The 19064-nt window shown below is 39.7% G+C and overlaps 1 protein-coding gene across 1 annotated transcript in view; it reads left to right on the forward strand.

Moving 5' to 3' along the window:
• Nucleotides 1-676: 676 nt before the first annotated feature.
• LOC126817380 (uncharacterized) overlaps nucleotides 677-19064 on the forward strand; it is a 39357-nt gene continuing 20969 nt past the window's right edge. The window contains exon 1 of the mRNA XM_050544331.2: nucleotides 677-824. The gene's annotated coding sequence lies outside the window, so the exon portion shown is untranslated. The remainder of the gene's footprint in view (nucleotides 825-19064) is intronic.

The raw sequence follows: 19064 nt of genomic DNA on the forward strand, positions 1-19064 counted from the left end.
AGATACACTTCAAATATTAAAAAAAATCCATGATATATTTTAATGACGAGATCAATTGCTAACCTAATTCACTGATTTTACATTGCCTGTTCAAATGAAATTCGCCGAGATGGAAACAGAGAGAGAGAGAGAGAGAGAGAGAGTTGGGGTTTAACGTCCACTCGACACAAACTAGGTCATTTCGGGACTAACATATGATTTAATTTTATTTCAATAATTCGCTTGCGCGAAGGAGGGTCTGATAAGGACAGCTGTCTAGTCATTCGGATGATACAAAAAAACCGAGGTCCCTTGTACATATTTGCGTGCACGTAAAAGATCCCTTGGCAGTTAGAATTCGATATAAGAATAGGTCATAGTGCCGCTGTCCGGACAAAATTTCCCTCATAGCACACTGTATTACGTATCATGCCCGTCTTTATTAGCCCAAACACTTGCAATAAAATGTTTAAATTAATATAAACACTGAATAATTAACATATTCAAAGCCGATCATTTACGAACCATAAGGAATTTATGTAAATATTTCATAATTCGTTTTTGTTTGTGATGTATATTAATTTCACTTCACTATCCGTATGTAATCTTCTTTTAAATATCCGTGAAAATTGTCTCGTCAGTAGATATTGTCTCCAACAGCTGGTGAGAGATCACAGAGCATGCGCAGAAAGAATCGTACGATGTAGGAGCTGTGTGTAATTGGTTCACGCCAAATGGCTTTTACACTGAGGCCGAGCAGCCTCGATACGGATTCTTGCTACAGGCGGAAATCAGTCATAGCAGACGACAGTTTCAGTGGCTTATAAGACTGACGAGATCAACCGGTAAGTAGAGTTGTTCATGCAATTTAATTGATGTTTCAGTTGCGCAAGGCCTGATTATTGAATGGAATTGTTTAAGTTCAGTTTGCTTTCGGCTTCATCCATATGAACTGGATGCTTCGCCGGTTAAATTTATTCACACACCAGAGGATTTCATTGAACGAAATCGAGCTGAAGGGAGAATGTCAAATTTTGGAGCATCTCTGAACATTGCTATGTATACATGTACACACGACACACAGCTAACGAAGAGCGAACTAGTCGTAAGCTTAGATAATCCTACTGGGGTCATTGAGTGCACTTTTTATCACCAATAATCTAATACCAACCAAGGTCTAGCCAGTCGCTGTTTTCGTTATGTTCATTTATACAACCGTTTTGTAGGCCTAATGCTTTTGTACTTCATAAAAAGTTCATTTTGTCTCGGGTGAAAGGCCAGCGTACACTCGTCGCCATTTCTATTGTTTGGTGGCTTTTAAACTAATAATTCGGAGGGGACGAAAAAATCGAGGTCACGTGTACAAGTTGGTTGGCGTGTATGTAAAGCCGCTGTCCGGGCAAAATGTCCCTCGTAGCCTACTCGTAGCTGAGTGATACTGATAGCGTATGGATAGGGTATCCCGCGGTGGCTAAGTGGGCAAGACGCTGGCTCGCTATTCTTGAGTTCGCGTGTTCGATCCCTGCATTGGCCGAGAAAGTTCATTCAGTTGAGATTTTCCGACGTGGTTTCCCCCTGTCATTGAGTGTCAGTGGTGTAGGACAGAGAGCCTGACAATGACACAGCTGTCTAGTCGTTCGGATGGGACGATAAACCGAGGTCCCGTGTAGGGGCCTATAGATTGGCGTGAACATTGGAAGTAGGAATTCGATATATTTATAAGAGTAGGCCGTAGTGCCGTTGCCCGGGCAAAATTTCCCTCTTGTTAGCACACTGTATAATGGTGGATACCCCCCCCACTCTCTCTCTCTCTCTCTCTCTCTCTCTCTGGGGTTCAGATGATCACCCCATAATGAATAGCATCTTATTTGTTTTGCCTACCAATAGAGAAGGCGAGTAGTAGTGTTATTCCAGATGTTTTAGGTTGATAAATTAACATCTGTGACACAAGTATCGATTACCGTTGGGTTTATTGTCAACAGCGAATAATAGTTACATCATCCTGCATCTTCATTTTAAAAAGTGTTATATGGTAAACGCGAATGATAAGTTATAATGAAGGGCGTCAGGCCTGACCTCGTGGGTCTTTCCCTGTGTCCACCGATTTCCGCCCACTGCTAGTCTCTCTCTCTCTCTCTCTCTCTCTCCCTCTCTCTCTCCACCTCTCTCTCTCATAAAATTTAGCCATATGTTAATACCGTAATTATTTAGTTTTTGTGTTGTGTCGACGTCCCCCCTCCCCTCCCCGTCTCCCTCAAGTACCTTAGCCCAAATGGAGCAGAACAGTAAACTTTAAACCCCACTTTATCTGTCAGTAGATCTCACAAATAGTAAGCGAATTGCGAAGACATCTTTATCTTTCTGTCAACAATGCAATCATGTGTAGGGCACCACCTTTTCTCTTTGACCTCGTGGGCTTTCTCCCGTTTCGTCTCACCTAGAGGTCAACAAACGATGTGCGTGGAGAAATGGGGTTTAACGTTTATTCGACACAAACTAGGTCATTTCGGGACTAACATATGGTTCAATTTTATTTCAATAATTCGGTTGCGCGTAGGGTTGCCTGTCCAACCTCGTGGGTTTTCTCCGGTTTCCCCCCATTGCTTAAGACCCCTACGCGCTTGCGACTTACTAAAATAAAATCTCTCTCTCAAATTAATTTGGGTACCGTTTGTTTTACTGCAAGTAACGTTGCAGGGAAATATACACAACTATAGTATCAAGATAAAGAAAGCTTTCATTGATTTATACTATAGTTACGTATTAAAATACTTGGATATTGAATACACTGGTCTCTTGTATTACATACAACTTAGATATCTATGACACAAGTACAGAAGTCAGAGTTTTACTGAAACCGGAAAACATAATGATTTTCACCGCTAGTTTCTAATTCTAATAGTAAGTGCAGGGGGACTGCACCACACATAATTTACACAGTTTGCTGAAATTTTTTCCATGCACGAGCCACATTTAAACCCCTTGGTGCGCCTGATCTGAGCCTTGGGTCGCTGAAATTTGTTCCATGCACGAGCCACATTTAACCCCCTTGGCGAGCCTGATCTGGCCCTCGGGTCGCATATTTGACACCCCTGCTATAGAGAGTTGTGAAAAACGGACATTCACAAGAATAAGTAGGCCTACCAGAATTTGTAGAATAACATGCATATTATTCACTAATTAACAGCTGGTTAATGACTTGTCACTTTAACCATTTAAAATAAATGATAGCAGTAATTATACCATACTCACGATGTCATTTCAAAGATCACCTGTTGATGTGTGTTTACCTTTCTCCAGTAATCTTTCTAATGAAGTCGTGATTACACCTTGCAGTGTACTATGAGGTGAATTTCAACTCTACAGCGACATATCCGCCTATCCGTCAACAGTTCTTTTACGTGTACGCCTGTCCAACCGCGTGGGTTTTCTCCGGGTCCTCCGGTTTCCTCCTACTGCTAAAGTCCCCCCCCCATCCTTTCCCTTTCTCTCTCTCTCGCTCCCGTTCTCTCTCCCAGTATAACATAATGAAATGAAATGGGGTTTAACGTCCTAGGCTAATGAAGACGGGCGTACGCCATACAGTGTGCTATGAGGGAAATTTTACCTTATTTCGAATTCCAACTTCCAAGGGTACTTTTACGTGCAAGCCAACGTTTTTCGTCCTATCCGAAGGACTAGACACTCTCCTGCACCCACTCACAAATGGAAACCACACTTGAACTTTCTCGATCAACAGCGGGCTAGAAACTGGGACCACTTTGTTAATATTCTATTGTATAACGATGTATAATGGCATACCTAAAACGTTTAAAGCAATTATTAAAGACTATTCTTGTATGTATATATTATATCACCGAACAGTTTTCTTACATCTGCTGAACAGATGTGTTTTATTTTATATCAACAATCTAGAAAACATCTCCCACAAGATCTTGTTAAATATTTCAACACATTTTACATAAGAAGTTTATACCATGTAACGTGACAATCAGAATAGGTCTTTACAAATAGTTTGCCTATTTAGTTTGTACCGATTACCATTTTTATTGTCATACCGAACAGGCTGGTGACAGATGTCTCTGGCTAACTCTTTATGTCGGCGGAGTAAAATGTCTTGCGTAGCGCTTTTGTATCATTACAGTTGAGCTATTTTATCGATTTGCTGTCATCTAGGGTATAAATCGAGTGGAGTGAATAGAAATGGAGTTTAACGTGCTGCTCCGAACTAGTCTAATGAAGACGGGCAAACGCCATACAGTGTGCTATGGGGGAATTTTGCCCGTACAGCGGCACTACGGCCTACTCACATTATATATCGAATTCCAACTGTCAAGGGATCTTTTACGAACGACTAGACAGCTGTCCTTGTCAGGGCTTCCGTCTTGCATCACTGACAAGGGGAAACCACGCCGGAAAATCTGGATGAACTTTCTCGGCCAATGCAGGGATCGAACAAGCGACCTCCATGCTAGCGAGCCAGCGTCTTACTCACTTACCCACCGTGATCCCCAGAGAGAGAGAGAGAGAGAGAGAGGGGGGGGGTATAATACTGTATACTATATTATTGTAGGTTAATGCCTGAGAGAGAAAGAGAGAGAGAGAGAGAGAGTACAATAATAATACATACTATATTATTGTAGGTTAATGCCTGTGTGATATTTAATAAACCGTAGATGGTTACATAGATAATTACTAGATAAATGTCATTTTGTCGACAGTTACTAAATGTTAAATAATAGAATCAAATCAGGACTGGTAGTAGTTTTCTTAGTGTAGGCGGAAACAGTTATATGGTGACCGCTGGTAGGACTTCTAGAAATTGTTGTTGATCCTTATAGAAATATTGTTGATCCTTATAGAGGTGGTTGTTCATCCTAGATGTTGTTGTTGATACTTATAGAAATGGTTGTTGATGCTTATGGAAATGGTTGTTGATGCGTATAGAAATGGTTGTTGATAATTATGGAAATGGTTGATCATTCTTATAGAAATTGTCGTTCGTCCTTATAGAAGTGGTTATTCTTCTTTTTAGGAATAGTTGTTCGTCCTTATAGTAATGTTTTTTCATCCTTATAGAGGTGGTTGTTCGTCTTTATAGTAATGGTTGTTCGCCCTTATAGTAATGGTTGTTCAATGTTCATTCTTATAGAGGTGGCTGTTCTTCCTTTAGTAATGGTTGTTCGCCCTTATAGTAATAGTTGTTCTTCCTTATAGTAATGGTTGTCCATTCTTTCAGAAGCTGTTGTTCATCTTTATAAAAATCGTTCTTGATCCTTATAGAAACGATACAGTAGCTGTTTAACTCGACGTTATCTAAAATAAATCAAGAATCATTAATCGTCAATTTCAATATTAAAACTGCACCAAAGCACCATTAATATTTTGTATATTATGAAGTTATTTTAAAATTCCGTCGTCATTAGCCCAGTGGGAGCAGAACAGTAGGACGTTAAACCCCAATCCATTTCATTTCATTTGCTCACCAGAGTGATTGATATCTTAAATAACTATGGGGCTTGAACTAATTACGCATAGTTAATGGTTTTTGTAATTAGTCATTAGAAGAAACTTATACGTCAATTATTTCTATACGCCTTTTTAATAGATATATTTTGTGGCCGCCTATTTCCTATATATTTGGACTTGTCAATCGTATGTTTATTGTTTTGTGTAAGGTAGTTGGGCGGGGCGAATAAATTATCGAGATTGTTTATGGCAGCATCACGGGGAACACCTATTTGATGTTTTACGTGCACACCAGCGTGGGGCTGCGGTTTTTCGTCCTGTTTTACCGAATATTTACTAAGTATTTCTTAATCATCCAGAATTTACATCTTTCGTCCAAGTTAGTGGATGTTGAAAGCCCAAGCCAGTGGATTTTGAAGCATGGGGTCTTTGAAAGCCCAAGCCAATGGATGTTGGAGCATGGGGTCTTTGAAAGCTCAAACCAGTGGATGTTGGAGCATGGGGTCTTTGAAAACCCAAGCCAGAGGATGTTGGAGCATGGGGTCTTTGAAAGCCCAAATGCTAAACAAATCTACGTTTCTCTCTTGGTTGTTTTTACATCCAAGGTGAGAGGATGTGCCATGTTCACCTTAAAGGGCAATATTGGTGCCAGTCATTATCACATATGTGATAGAACTGGTTAAACACGTTCCAAATATATTTTTAACACAGAGATCATTGCTACGATAGCTGAGTAATACAGGTTTCCCGTATCGGAAGTGACGAACGCCAAAGGAAAACACGAGTCGCCGCTCTATATATACTGACTGAAGCGACGAGTGATAACAGATACACGGCCGAATTTCTACTCACTAATAATTCCTTGATGACCAAAAGTTGTTATATGGGACTGTAAGAGGATTGCTGACAATTCAATAAAGTAATTGAATGTCATTAGATAAGAGAACACGAGAAAAATAGAAATAGTCCGTACATTCCCTTGTTTGTATTCATTCTATACCTTATAAAAACATGGCAATGCACGGACTTTTATAATATTATTCAATCAAATTACTAAAATTTGAATTTTATCTTAGTTAAAATTTTGTGAAACTATTCCGACAGTCATTCTGTTAATGACTTAATGTAATTTGCGTCAATGCGCAGTCTATTGATTGGAATTCCAGCGCTATACAGGATGATTATTATTATTATTATTATTATTTTATTATTACGAAACAAAAACGCCGCTTTCCGAACAAAATTTCCCTCATAGCACATTGTATAGCGTATGCCCGTCTTCTTTTCCGGCGTGGTTCTCCCTTGTCAGTGATGCAGGACGGATGGGCTGACAAGGAAAGCTGTCTAGTCGTTCGGATTGGACGAAAAACCGAGGTCCCGTGTACACATTGGCGTGCACGTAAAAGATCCCTTGGCAGTTGGAATTCGATATAAGAGTAGGCCGTAGTGCCGCTGTCTGGGCAAAATTTCCCTCATAGCACACTGTATGGCGTATGCCCGTCTTCATTAGCCCAGGTTAGGAGCAGAACAATAGGACGTTAAACCCTATGTCATTTCATTTCATGCCCGTCTTCATTAGCCCAGTTGGTGCAGAAGAGTAGGACGTTATTTCATTTCAAACGCGAATGGTATAGCTGCCGTGATGGTTTATGATTTTCTAAAGAGTATATTTTAAAAACGTAGTGTAAAAAACCTGAAATTACACAAGTCAACTGTATAGAAATGTTTCGTCATTGTGAAGGGATATAATAAAAGGTATAATGTCCCACGATACTTGACAAATGTGTACATTACGGTCGTTATTGAGGGTATTATGTATTGCTTGCATCACTGAGCTTCACTTAATATATCGGTCCTACCCCAATTAACCGTATATAACATATCCTCGAGCACGAGCTACAAATAGTTGAACTTCAACTCACAACTTATAAACGTTTTAATTGCTTCTGTATCTAAGTTTTCATGACGAGTTTATGTATGTGTACTTGCTCGGGGTATTATTAATCCCCTCACGTAATTGTTTGTCGGTTATTGTCAGTTTTAGGATTTTGTGTCATGACTAACTGTTAGAATTTAGTGCAGTTGGGTTTTTTTATTTGTACAGCCTTAAATACCCACGGTTCCTGTTGATATTTAGCATAGTTATTAAACATACATTATGCAAGAGCTAAATCTGTCTATTGTAGGTCTTTCTTTAGAATTATTAATTAGATATTTATTAATATAACAAGACCATAATCAACTCTAGATGTCATCGCTGCATGATTGAAAGTTCTGTTAAACATTTATTATGCAAGAGCTAAATCTGCCTATTGCGGGTCTTTCTTTAGACCTGAAATGTTAACTAAATTATTAATTAGATATTTATTAATATGACAACACCATAATCAACTCGGGATGTCATCGCTACATGATTGAAAGTTCTGTTAAACATTTATTATGCAAGAGCTAAATCTGTCTGTTGCAGGTCTTTCTTTAGGCCTGAAATGTTATATAAATTATTAATTAGACATCCAGACCATAATCAACTCTCGATGCCATAGGATGTCTCCGATATTAAGTAGATTAGAACTGTTCAGCCATATTTTAATTACGTGTAATTTAAAAATGGTGAAGCGAGGCTAAAACTTCGGACAACCAGTACGGTGGTTGCAATTAATGCACACATCGTGTCAAACCTTCAAACGCTAATATCTTCGCTCGCAATAGAGCAATTTGAATGAAATTTTCAATATTTATTTTGCATTCTCTATGTTCGAACTATTATAGTAAGAATGACCAGCTCTTTATGTAAATCTTACATAATGTATCTTTAACTATTGTCAGTAATCTTCATAAAAAAAAAATTCTCGCGCATCTATGGATGCTTCCTATTTAGGCTGACCTTAAAAATATCTTTGTTTCACCAAACCCGACCCAGAATCGAGGAGAAGGGTCGGTAGGTCGGTTTTTTTTTCAGATTTTTTTTTTAAGAGCTAATTTGACAGCTTGATAATTTTTCGGGTGCAAACATTCGTCTTCTTTTATTGGCAAACAAATCAATGACATCGGGATTTTTCTTGATGCACGACTCGCACACAAATTGCCACAAACTCACGTTTGAAACTCCCTCAACACGTTTTTAACGATCGTGCGGGTTGTGCCTTCATTTTTCTCGAAAACGGATATTGAAAATATCGTCGTCATGTTTAAAACGACGCCCCACAGACATAGAGGCAGAATCATTTCGTGGGAATGGACGTGCTTTCGTCTGCAACCATTTTGTTGAGAAGCGACACCTATGACGCTTTCGTCTTGATCAACCAGTTTCAATAATGAATCAAACCATAGCCATAGTAAAGGGAAATAACTCTCGTGATATATTTCAGGTTGACACACAAAATAAAATAAAAAGATCGCGGAAAAGTGCAATAAAATAATTTAAGTCGGATGTGGTTTTAGTTAGTCGGTCGCGTTAGGCGAAACAAAGATATTTTTAAGGTCAGCCTAGATTTGTACAAATTTTCCCACAGGGGCATGTTCGAAATTGGAGGGGGCGGGGTCGTATACGTAGGCAGTTATAAAACATTTTTGTTTTATCACAAAGTCTTCCATGGGAGATACGAGGGGTTGAATGGCCGAATGGTTAGCACGTGCGCGCTGTATCATACGGTCTGTGTGGCGGGGTTTCAATTCTTCTGTTGTACGTGACAAGGAGTAGGGTCGCCTGTCCAACCTCGTGGATTTTCTCCGGGACCTCCGGTTTCCTCCCACTGCTTAAGACCCCTACGCGCAAGCGAATTATTGATTGAAATAAAGTTGGACCATGTGTTGGTTCAGAAATTACCTATTTTGTGTCGAGTGGACGTTAAACCCCATTTCTCTCTCTCTCCTTCGTGGGAGATACAAAATATGTATAAAAGGATAGGCGAGTGTAGGGTTACAGTTGTATAATGACTATTCTTTAGAATTAGGTACAGTGTTTGCATCTTGGGAATGGGTGGATGGCGCTGGGTATGTTAGTCCAACTCTTGCACTTTGGGTCGGTTGGGTAACCGAATGGTTAACGCGTGCGCGTTAGATCAGAAGGTCTGCCATTGAGTCAAGTGGCGTGGTTTCGATTCCCGCCGGTACGTCACAAGCAGTAGGGTCCTGGTTGTAGGGGTCTTCTGGTTTCTTCTCACTACTAAAGACACCTACGCGTAAGCGAATAATGGAAATAAAATTGTACCATGTTAGTTCCGAAATGACCTAGTTTGTGTCGAGCGGACGTCACACCCCATTTGTCTTCCTCTTTCTCGCTTTAGATCATGACCTATAACCTGTCATTGAATCAATGGGGCGTGGTTTTAATCCCAAGCGTGTAAGAGATATAAGGACTAGGCTAGGATTGCCTGTCCGTCCAACCCCGCAGGTTTTCTCCGGGACCCCCGGTTTCCACCCACTGCTGAAGCACCCCCTACACGCAAGTTTATTATAGAAAGGAGATTCTGGCAAGAAACAGTGTCTAGTAGTTCGGATGATATGAAATAAGTAAGGTCCCGTGTACGTACACGTGGCGTGAAGGTAGAAAGCAGTTGGAATTATTCGATGAAGTGTAACCGGAAACAGGCTAGCACAATAAATGACGCATGATCGTTTTCATCAGCCCAGTTGGAAATGAAATGAAATGGGGTTTAATGTTCCACTGTTCTGCTCCGACTGACCCAATGAAGACGGGCATACGCCATATAGTGGCCTACTGCCAAGGGATCGTTTACGTGCACGCCAATGAGTAAACGGGTTTCTCAGTTTTTCGTACCACCCGAACGACTAGAAAGATGTCCTTGTCAGGGCCCTCCTCCTGCACCACTGACAAGGGGAAACCACTTCGGAAAATCCCGATGAACTTCCTCGGCCAATGTAGGGATCGAACACGCGACCTCCAAACTAGCGAGTCAGCGTCTTACCCACTAGTATGGAGGCTCAGCGCGGGGGGGGGGGGGGCATCAAATTGGCACAAAACTAGACCCAACTTTTCTAGAGTAAAATTTTGCGTAGAATACGATGCCGAGTGGTAATCAGTCCGCCGTTGGGGCGTTTTCGAGATATTCGGGGTCAAAGGTCAAATGAGTTCATTTGCACTGAAAGTGAATGCGCATCCATTCTTATATATCATGAAAACCTGCTGAAAATGATCGAAGGTAATCATTCGTTCAATCATTCTACGCAAAATTTTACTCTAGAAATGTTGGGTCTGGTTTTGTGCCCATTTGATGGAACCCCCCCCCCCCCCCGCACTGAACCTCCGGTCTACACCTAGCACCGTGGCTTCCCAGCCCAGTTTTGGTACTGATACGTAGAACGTTAAACCCCGTTTCATTTCATTTAGGATTGTGATTGGGTCAATTGGACGGATGATATGATACATAATGGCGTGATGTACCCAGTATGGGTATATATATGGTGTGTTCCCTTCTCATTATGGTATGATACATAATGGCGTGATGTACCCAGTATGGGTATATATATGGTGTGTTCCCTTCTCATTATGTAAACAGTCACCTGTGTATCTTATCTTACGTGGCGCGGTAAGTTTACTTTCAAAACACTGTTACATATAGGCACATTATATATGTCGGCCTCTGTAGTTTATTCACCTAATCGCTATCTATTTAACAGATAAAACTCTTATGTTATTTCAAAATCAGATTATTGAAGGGAGAGTAGTTTTAGTCGCTTCGCTTTCATTCTGTAAACAAATAAACGAAGACGACCAAGTGTGTCTAGCGTGTCTGTATATTTAAATAAGCAGCTGTATCGTTTGTTCAAATAGAATGATAATACCATGGTGAATGAATGCATGATCAGCGTGTGTATTCATTCTTGACAGGGGTAATTCATGTATCGCTAAAACTGTTATACGCCCGTCACAAGATGTTCGTGTAGCAAGGCCCTTCGGCTACAGGAAATAGAAACCCACGAGTTTTTTTTTTTTTTCCACTCAGAGCCTAAAAAAAAATTGTTTGAACTGATTTAACCCTTTGTGGACGAAAAACGTCTGCGGTCGAAATGTCCGCCCATGCTTTGCGTTACATGGTTTTTGAAAACCAGCGCATGCTGATAATCATCGGTGGTAATTTGTCGGATGCTAAATTCCAAGCGGTAAAGATTTTTAATATATCAGATCGTCACAAGGTTTGGGGGTGGGTGGATGGCCGAATGGTTAACACGAGCGTGTATTATCATAAGGCTTGTCATTGAGTCAACTGGCGTTGTTTCGAATCCCCGGTTGTACGTGACAAGAAGTAGGGTCGCCTGTCCTACCTCGTGGGTTTTCTCCGGGTCTTCCGGTTTCCTCCCACTGCTAAGACAGTCTACGCCCAAGCGAACTATTGAAATAAAATTAAACCATATGTTAGTCCGGAAATGACCTACTCTCTGTCTGTCTCTCTCTCTCTCTCTCTCTCTCTCTCTCTCACAAGGTTGACATGGTTCACGATGATGTACGCTACAAGTTTGACATGGTTCACGATGATGTGATATATCCCGATATAAGACCGATATAAATCTACTTGTTCACATAACTGACAAATGATTTCATGATTTTAAACATGGTAGGTCTGTACTGATTTATAACTGCCATAACTTAAAGAGCACATAAAATGAAAATATAAAAGTCACCTGTTCTTGAAGCCAGTTTTTAAACACTTTGGCCACTTGCACACCAATCTGAAAAAAAAAATTCGATTTATAACCGTTTATGTGTCAGGCCCGCTAAACACTTTTAAGTTTTTCGATTACAACCTTAATCGAGTTGATTGGTGCATGACGTCACAGGGACTACACAACTTATACACATCACCTATGTGGGCGTCCTCGCTAGGGATAAAGGGGCATAATTTATCGATGACACCATAGAGGAGTCGGTCCCATGTGACCCCATTGTTTACCTTACAGCATTGTTTTTCTGAACATTCACTGGTGTGTGTGTTGTTGTTAGTTAGTTGTTTTTTACGTCCGCTTCCACCGAGGTTAGTTTTTGTCGTTACAATGGATAAGGTCACGTGGAACCGAGTTTTTACTAGCGATGACACCATAGAGGAGTGGGTCCCATGTGACCTCATTGTTTACCTTACAGCGTTGTTTTTTCTGAACATTCACTGGTGTATGGACAAACGTTAGTTTTTGTCGTTAAAATGGAGATACGGTTCTCTTACAATGGATAAGGTCACGTGGAACCGAGTTTTTACTAGCGTCCCCTGGTGGGAATTAACTAAGCTATAAATAAAACAACCAGTCGTGTTACCAACTGGCCTTTCTTATCTATGTTGGATTGTAATATCTTATGACTGAAAATAATATTTTAGAGTAAGTTTAAAAATGACACATATTGTCTTTGAAGACTAAAAAAGGCGAATACTGCACCTTCTTTTCATAAATTTACCAAGCATGAACTATTACGGAAGCAGCCAAAAAAAAATCCGGGTTCGATTCTCGCAATTCCATTTAAATTCAATTAATTTTAGAGTGAGAGAGAGAGAAATGGGGTTTAACGTCCACTCGACACAAACTAGGTCATTTCGGAACTAACATATGGTTTAATTTTATTTCAATAATTCGCTTGCGCGTAGGGGTCTTTAGCAGTGGGAGAAAACCGGGGGACCCGGAGAAAACCCACGAGGTTGGACAGGCGACCCTTAATTTTAGAGTAATTAGTCCGTATTATCTGGTTTTTGTATCATAACCCCATTTTGTCATAGGCCTTTGATTCCACGCTTGTACGTGACAAGGAGTAGGGTCACCTGTCTAACCATATGTTAGTCCCGAAATGACCTAGTTTGTGTGGAGTTGACGTTACCCTCTCTCTCTTTCTCTCCCTCTTTCATCGCGGGGGGGTTGGATGGCCGAATGGTTAGCACGTGCGTGTTGTATCATAAGGTCTATCATTGAGTCAACTGGTGTAGTTTCGATTTCCCGGTTGTGCGTGACAAGGAGTAGGCTCGCCTGTCCAACCTCGTTGGTATTTCTCCGTGTCCCCTGTAGGGCTGCAACGATACGCCAGGCCACGATACGATGCGCATCATGATTCATAGCCTACGATACGATTAATATCGTGATATAGGAAATAAGTTTAAAAAATGCTGTTAAATTTTGAAAGTCTTTCACTGTGAAAATTCGAAGGCCTACTTTTATGATTTACTTTAAATGTGGTGTTTTCTCGGTCAACTGAACGGATTTCATTGCTGTTATGTTTAACGGGAAATCCCCAAAACTCCCATACTTTACTTGTGACTTATACTTGGTATGGGGGATATCGATTACAATATTGCTTTTGTCGATCGTGGGACTTGAATTTGGTGAATTCATAATGGAAACATTTCAGCTAGCTGGCTGGCTCGAATTGGCACAACAATTTCAGCCAATGAAAAGATACCTCGTTGTCAGGCCAGTCATAGAACAGCAAAGAAGATAGCGTTACGAAGATTTTAATAACAAATATTAAATGTACATTGAAAATATGTGTCGATCAATGTATACAGTATGTACAAATCGCCATTCTTATACAGTAATATTATCACAAATCGCATATTACGGACGTGTATATTGATGTTGTATGCTTTTTTCCGCATATTATTCAAGTAAGCAATTTGAACGCAACTTAATTTCCAGCACGACATGCTTAACCAGACTGATATTTTAATCTTGACGAAATAGCTATGATCAGCCATTTCATTTGTCGAAAACGGCTTAACACTCGCTGAAAGTAAAAAAAAGTTTTTTTACTCATGGACTTATTTACGCATTTAAAGGAATATCAATCTATTTTTGCGAAATTATTATTTGGATAACAAATCGCGATAGGGACATTATTGTATCGTGTATCTCGGATTTTTAAAACATCGCGGTTCATCGATGAATCGTTACCGCCCTAGTCCTTTGGATTCCTCCCACTGCTAAAGACCAAATTGAACCGTGTGTAAGTCCCAAAATGACCTAGTTTGTGTTGATTGAACGTTACCCCCCCCCGTCTCTCTCTCTCTCTCTCTCTCTCTCTCTCTCTCTCTCTCCCATCGCTACCCCCCCCACCCCCCGCAAGAAAAAAAAACAAAACAAGAACAAAGAAACTAGTACCCGTTGCCCTTTTCCAAACCTCTCTGTACTGCACAAAGTTGGCATGGATATAGCGCGAACTGTAATAGTATAGGTTCATCACACTGATAGATTTAACATTCAAGACTAGTAAATATGTAGACAATATGTAACCTATTTATCCACCCGATGTATATTATACATATTCATTCGATGATAGAAATAACACATTTGATCAATTCCTATGAGGTGGGTTGGATGGCTGAATGGTTAGCGTGTGCGCGTTGTATCATAAAGTCTGTCATTGAGTCAACTGGCGTGGTTTCGATTCCCCGGTTGTACGTGACAAGGGGTAACCTCGTGGGTTTTCTCCGCCCCCCCCCCCGACGCGCAAGCGAATTGTTGAAATAAAATTGAACCATATCTTAGTCCCGAAATGACCTAGTTTGTGTCGAGTGGACATTAAACCCCATTTCACTCTCTCTTTTGTCTAAAAGGTGGATCCAGAGACCATGGATAGAAGAGGTTGGGAGGTGGGGGGGGGGACTGGCCAGGGGATCGTAATAGTGCATACTTAGGCAGCAGCCAACTCTCTCTCTCTCTCTCTCTCTCTCTCCCCCCAACTTGGATGCCAAATCCGAGGTCTTCTATAAACCTGCCTGGTTGACCAAGTCTACATCAAGATGGTAGACATCAACAATCGGTTGCCGCAAATTGCATTGGTAAAATTCTAGACCGGGAAATGGTTCATTAAGTGTGATTTACGAGGCAAGAGCAGAATAATTTATATGCCAGTCTTTACTCTGCCATCGCTTCTGTTAATATCGACATTTCCTAAATGCGGACAATTTAATGAGTCATTTCCTATACTGAATTGAACTAATGATCAGTTATATTACCATCCATTGGAAAATATTCAAAATCACTAAACATCCCCGGCAATAATCATCTCCCCGGTGATAACAATAATAAACATTTTCATTATACATACAACACACAGATCCAGGGTTGTTAATGAAATATTTGTTACTATGGCAACCGTCATTTTGTTTGAATTTAATAGGAATTCAATACTTAATTGTCGGATATGTGCCAAGACAGTGATGGGAATACGGTGTAGATGAAGCTAGACACTAGAATATTACAATACTGTTTAATAACTGAATTGCTGTTAAAGAATATCGGATTACTACATGATCTCTATTCAACAGATTTATATTACAAATTAAAGTTCACCTCCCGTGACATTTGTCGACTGGCGTGGTTTCGAATCCCCGGTTGTACGTGGCAAGGAGTAGGGTCGCCTGTCCAACCTCGTGGGTTTTCTCCGGGTCCTCCGGTTTCCTCCCACTGCTAAAGACCCCTACACCAAGCGAATTATGGAAATAAAGTTAAACCATATGTTAGTCCCGAAATGACCTAGTTTGTGTCGAGTGGACGTTAAACCCCATTTCTCTCTCTCTGCCTTGACATTTGCGGAGCCACGGTGGCTCAGTTATTGCGTGGCTGTCTCGCTAACTAGGGTGCCTCGAGTTCGACGCTGGTGTTGGTAGATTGAATAGTTATTGGGAATTTCCAGCCTGCAAGTGGTGCAGGACGGAGAAATCTGACAAGGAACAGTGTCTAGTCGTTTGGATGAGACAAAAAAAAAAAACCTCTATGTCCCGCTTACACATTGGCGTGCACGTAAACCGTCAATTTATTCTATTCTGAGGAAAGTTATAAGTTGTCACGTTTCATTGGTGCCAAGATTCTACTATCCATTTTAACGTCGAATTATTAAAGATACATTATGTAAGATTTAGATAAAGAGCAAGCCATTCTTGCTATAATAGTTCGAAAATAGATAATGTAAAATGAATAATTTGAAAATTTCATTCCAATTACTCTATTGCGAGCGAAGTATTAGCCTTTGAAGGTTTGATAAGACGTGTGCAATAATTTCAACCACCGTACTGGTTGTTCGAAGCTAAGTCTCGCTCCTCCATTTTTTAGCTTAAATCAAAATATGGCCGAACAGTTCTAATCTGTTTAATATCTGAGAAATCCGCTGCTATCGAGTGTTGATTATGGCCTGAATCATTTAATTAATGTCTAATTAATAATTTATATAACATTTTAGGCCTAAAGAAAGACCTGATATAGGCAGATTTAGCTCTTGCATAATGTGTGTAGTGGCGGGGTGGTTCTAATTCATTCAATATCACAGTCATCCAATGGTTATGGGCTTAGCATGTGAATAAATGCCTAATAAATAATTTCTATTTGCTGGCGGGGTTTCGATTCCCCGGTTGTACGTGACAAAGAGTAGGGTCGCCTGTCCAACCTCGTTTGTTTTCCCCTAACTGCTAAAGACCCCTACGCACAAGCGAATTATTGAAAAGAAATTGAACCATATGTTAGTCCCGAAATGACCTAGTTTGTGTCGAGTGGACGTTATCCCCTCTCTCTCTCTCTCTCTCTCTCTCTCTCATTTCTATTTGGGAATAAGTACGATTAGAGTTAAATCAATGACAGTAACAGTAAGTCCGGCGTGGTTCCCCCTTGTCAGTGATGCAGGACGGAGGCCTGACAAGGACAGCTATCTCGTCGTTCGGATGGGACGAAAAACCGATGTCCCGTAAAAGATTCCTTGGCAGTTGGAATTCGATATAAGAGTAGGCCGTAGCGCCGCTGCCCGGACAAAATTTCCCTCATAGCTCACTGTATGGCGTATGCCCATCTTCATTAGCCTAGTTTAGGAGCAGAACAGTAGGACGTTAAACCCCATTTCATTTCATTTCAGTAAGTTATTGTGGGTTATCGCCCCTTTAAAGTTGCAATTGCAATTTTTCAAGTTATATTTTAAAAATGTATTAAAATAAAGCCTTAAAATAGATGGTATCCATAAACAGTCCTACCTTGTTAAAGAATAATCCTATTAATCCTATAATTCGCTATTGCCAGCTGAGAAATTGGCAAAAATATCATTTTTAACTTCAAATTCCAACGTTGGAAAATGGCTGCCCCATGTTGTCAATAGCAAAACAGGGGAGGTAATTGTGTTGTTATTTCCTGTGTCATAGATTTTTAAGGGTGGGAAATAATGCCCATGATCGTATAATAATGATTTGATAACCTATTGAGCAAAAGACATAGAAATAATTATGTTTTGACTTTCATAGAAAATTTGAAATTCTCGCTTTAAGTTTGATGAGGAAGAATGTAGGTAATGTCGACAGGTAATCTATATTATATATATATATATATATATATATATATATATATATATATATATATATATATATATATATATATATAATATAGACATTTATCATGTGATAAGAGTATATATAAATTATTGTCAGCACGTGCCTGGCATAGATGTTTAATGAGCGTAAACTAATAGAAGGTCGCAGCTGGAGAGAGTTATAGACTAATTAATTACTGGCTTCAATAGTAGGATTATATTGTCGAGTGATATTTGCTTCTGTCTGTCCGCACTCTATACACATGATTTAACCACAAAACTTTGCCCACAAGCCTTAAAGGGCTAATCCCGATAATATTTTGGAGAATAAAACGGGTTAATGTTGTGTTAAAATCACTTAAAATCCTCTACCTTAGAGCCGAGCAACTAACTCAGTATATGTGATACGTTTTCAAACAACTTAAACCCATCAGTCTTAATCTGGAAGTGGGGACCGGTGCCCAAAGCTGTATTATGCGGTGTCTGGATAAAACCAGCCTTTTATTTTATAAATATAATGTGTAGGTGAAATTTACCTTTCGTTATCAAGTACAGCACATGGGTCATTCACTGTATAAACCTCTAAAGAAACGGGAATCGATTATCAGGTCACCCAACGAAAGAATTGACCCAAAATCTTAAAAGGGTTACGTGTCCGGATAAGCAGTTTTGACGTTCACGTCTAAATGACTCAATATTTTGAGCTGAAATTTTGAGACAGGGTAAATACACCATTTCTTTATATTTTGACGCTTAACTTTCATACGTACTCGGACTTTTAATTTTGAGACTGTTCAGTTCGGGATAGTCCCTTTAAAGTAGGCTTAACGTGATATGTATGTGTTATGAAACGTGGTTATTAAATAACAGAGAAGTAGTTATATCCATATATACCTGGTGTTGTGTTTTGTTATGTGTAGTAATATTGTTATTAATTTTATAAAAACCAGCTACGTCCAGTCCTTGTTAGAGTAGTAATATTATTATTTATTCATAAAAACCTACCACGTCCAGTCTCTGTTAAAGTAGTATTATTGTTATTAAATTTATAAAAACCAACCATGTCCAGTCTTTGTAGAAATATTGTTATTAATTGATAAAATCAACCACCTCCAGTCTTTGTTGAAGTATCCATATTGTTATTAATTTTATAAAAACCAACCATGTCCAGTCTTTGTAGAAATATTGTTATAACTTGATAAAAACTAACCACGTCAAGTCTTTGTTAAAGTAGCCAAATTGTTATTAATTGATAAAAATTAATTACGTTCATTCTTTGTTAAACATACATTATGCAAGAGCTAAATTTACCTATTGCAGGTCTTTCTTTAGGCCT

The sequence above is a fragment of the Patella vulgata genome, chromosome 4 (assembly GCF_932274485.2).
Source record: "Patella vulgata chromosome 4, xgPatVulg1.2, whole genome shotgun sequence".
NCBI lineage: Eukaryota > Metazoa > Mollusca > Gastropoda > Patellidae > Patella > Patella vulgata.